Source organism: Peromyscus leucopus, chromosome 6, assembly GCF_004664715.2.
Source record: "Peromyscus leucopus breed LL Stock chromosome 6, UCI_PerLeu_2.1, whole genome shotgun sequence".
NCBI lineage: Eukaryota > Metazoa > Chordata > Mammalia > Rodentia > Cricetidae > Peromyscus > Peromyscus leucopus.
This window is the reverse complement of record NC_051068.1, coordinates 66,243,832-66,246,998: the sequence shown is the minus strand read 5'-3', so window position 1 is coordinate 66,246,998 and position 3,167 is coordinate 66,243,832.

Genomic DNA, 3,167 nt, shown 5'->3' with positions numbered 1-3,167 from the left:
GTGTGTGTGTGTGTGTGTGTGTAATTTTTTTTATGTGTATGAGTGTTTTGCCTGCGTGTATGTCTGTGAACTGTAAGCATGCCTGGTGTCTGAAGAGGCCAGAAGAAGGCATTCGATGCCCTGGAACCGGAGTTACAGATGGTTCTGAGTCGCCATGTGGATGCTGAGAATCCAACCCAGGTCTTCTGGAAGAGCAGCAATTGCTCTTAACCAAGGAGGCAGGCGTTGATACAGCCCTCTCTGTTTGTTTGTTGTGGGTTTGTTGGTTTGTTTGCTGCTTGTATTTTGAGACAGGTTCTCTGTGAGTTCCAGGACAGCTAGGGCTACATCTAGCCCCCAGCTGTTTGGACGGCGCCTCCTCCCAGACACACCATGGAAGAGTGCTTTAGTGAACTCCCAGGCATCTCTCAAGCTAATGAAGTTAGACTGGTAAGAGGGAGGAGAGCAGAGGGGGTGGGGGACAAACACGAACAAAGCAGAACCATATATACGTGTCAGAATCTCACCGTGAAACCTACTTCTTTGTATACTATCAAATAAAAAAAAAAAAAAAATGGCTGTGCTTTAGAAAGCTGCCACCAGAGGGAGGGAGAAGTCTGTTTGGAGATCGGTTCAGGGAGCACGCAGCGGTCTCGCCAGGAGGCTGGAGATCCCCGATTCTCGGTCCTGCTCCCGCCCTGGGCAATGCTCAGAGCGAGCTTTAGACCCCAGCAAGAGTGGGAGCTGCGGAAAGACGCGGGCGATTAGCGGGGATGAGCCGAGGGCTCTGGGCCTGCAGCCCGGGCCCCGCCCACCCCGAGCCCGCTGGCTCACTCGGCCGGCCTGCAGCCGAGCTCAAGCAGCTAGGAGACCGGAGGGACGCTGGGTGCCGAGCAGCTGCGAGAGGGGGCGTTCTAGTTACCGCCCGAGCTAATGGCATTCGGAATGAGTGGGGCCCCGAGAAACCCAAACTCTCAACTTTCCAGGCCCGGGCGGGGCCAGCAGTGGGGACCGTGCCCTAAGCCTCCGGGGCTGCTGTGGGTCCCCACCGCGGGGTGGGAAGGAGGAGGGAAGACCAGAGGCGGCAGGAACAATGCTGGCTCCCTGCCAGGAGCAGTGAATTGAATGGGGGATTAAGTAAAGAGTAGGGCTGGGAAAGAGAAGACAAAGAGAAAAGGGGAAAGTGGTGGAGAAAATATCTGCCTGTCTGCACGCCTTTCTTCCCGGCCCTCTGGCGGCTCATCCCGCCGCCGAGGAGCGGAACCTTGGAGCTGAAGTTAGCCTTTAGGAAGGACTTTAACTTTTTTGGAAATTCCAAAAAAATTTGGAAGGCTGTGGGAAGTCCTAGGCATCGGCTGAGTTGGGGGACTTGTCCTTGCCCCCAAGATGGGCGCTGGGCCTGACTGGCCTCTCCATCTCTTTCCACAGTTCAGGGCTCGCTGAGCTCGGAGAGTCGGGGTCTGGGCTGACAAAGGTGACTGAGGGTCGGTCTCACTGAAAGATTTAGCCTCCATCCGCCGCTGGGAAGAAGGGGCAGAGCGGGAGTCAGGGAAGCAAGGCACCGGGAGCCCAGCAGAGGCTGGCAGAGTAGAGACGGGGGCTCTCCGTTCAACAGCACCACGGTGCAGGCCCCTGGGAGAGGGGGAGGCAGGAACTTGCGTGGATGCCCTTACCAGGCCCTCGGGAGCCATTGCTTCGCAGGAAGAGGGGAAAGTCGAGTCAGCAGATGTCCACTCTGCCCACAGAGCATCAAAGGCTAGTCTTCCCCAATGGTCCTTCCCAGGCAAGGTCAGGGAAAGGTGGTTTTTGCCTCACCAAATCCCTCCTGAATCATCAGCTTGATGATTCCCACTTGAGCTTGGAAGGACTATGAGGTATGGCATCCAGTCAGGGACTTGCTGAGAGTGGAAAGGACCTGGGGATGACCAACATGCCCTTCCACCCCCAAAAAGCCCTCCCTTTGTTGAAGGGGAAGAAGATGGGGGGGTCACTACCATCTTTGGAACCAGGCTGGTTTGTCCTGAACCATGTAATATCACCCACGTGACCCAGGCTCTCCCTGATATCTGAGTGACCCCACACACGGGCTGCGTTCTTGCTTTTGGTTTTCTCTCGCATAAAGGAAAGGCACTATCCTGGGACCCCTTTCCTCTGGGACTCTGTTCTCTGGTTCTGTGACCCCACTGCTGGGAACAGGATCAGCCCAGGGACGACAGCTCAGCTGTGGGCTGCTGGGGCCTGAGTCACCAGCTGGATTCCCAGCCTAGCCTGACACACTGGCTTACCTCAGGGGTGGAGATGGGACCAGGCTAGTCACTGCTCAACACCTACACCCCCAGATGCCTCCAGAGCAATTCCCTATCTGCTGCTCTAGCACACCGCCCCCCAACATGGCCAGACCCCTAAGGGAAGTAGGGAGAGGAACAAGGAGGGACCTGAGGTTTCAGGGTGTCCCTGACAAAGTCAAGGGTTGGGAAAATTGTGATGAGGAAGAAGAAACTAGGGTTGACCTTTCAGTCTTTTCCCTGAGGAGTGAGAGGCTGCTGTTCCAAAGGATAAGAAAGAGGCCAGGGTGTCCTGAGAAATGAATGATAGCTCAGAGGAGCCCAGGAGGGCTGGGGTTAAGTAAGGTCAACCTGTCAGCCCCCCCCCCCGTAACTGTGCGAGGGGCTCCCTGCTAAGGGGGGGGACACTTGATTAGAGCACCTATGGGGAGCTGGGGGAGGGACTAAGGGGTTCAGGCAGCTGAGGAACGGGGCTAGCCAGTGCCTGGCTTCTGGGCACTCAAGGAAAAGCCAAGGGAGGTCTCTGCCTTTTCCACCTGCTCTGAAGAGCAGATGGGTTCCAGGAAGAGACTGGGTAGACACCAGGAGGTACTTCCTTCCGGGGCATGGAGTTAGAAGCAGGGCACTAAGGGAAAGTGAAGTCGGAGAGGCCGCTGTGGCTAGCGGAAGTAGGTGGGACAGGACTTGGGTGGAGGTGTGGTGGGAGAGTCCTCACAGCTGTGGGTGCTGTCACAGGCGCTGTTGACCTGACAGGTCTCTGCAGTGGCCTGGAAAGAGCCTGCTAAGATCCTTATCCCGGCAGGAACAGAACTGGTTTCTCGACTAGCAGCGCCAACAGGGAACAGCAAGAGGAAGCCAAGAGGTCAGGAGGGTAGTGCCAGGCCCGAAGGAGGGCGAGAAGAC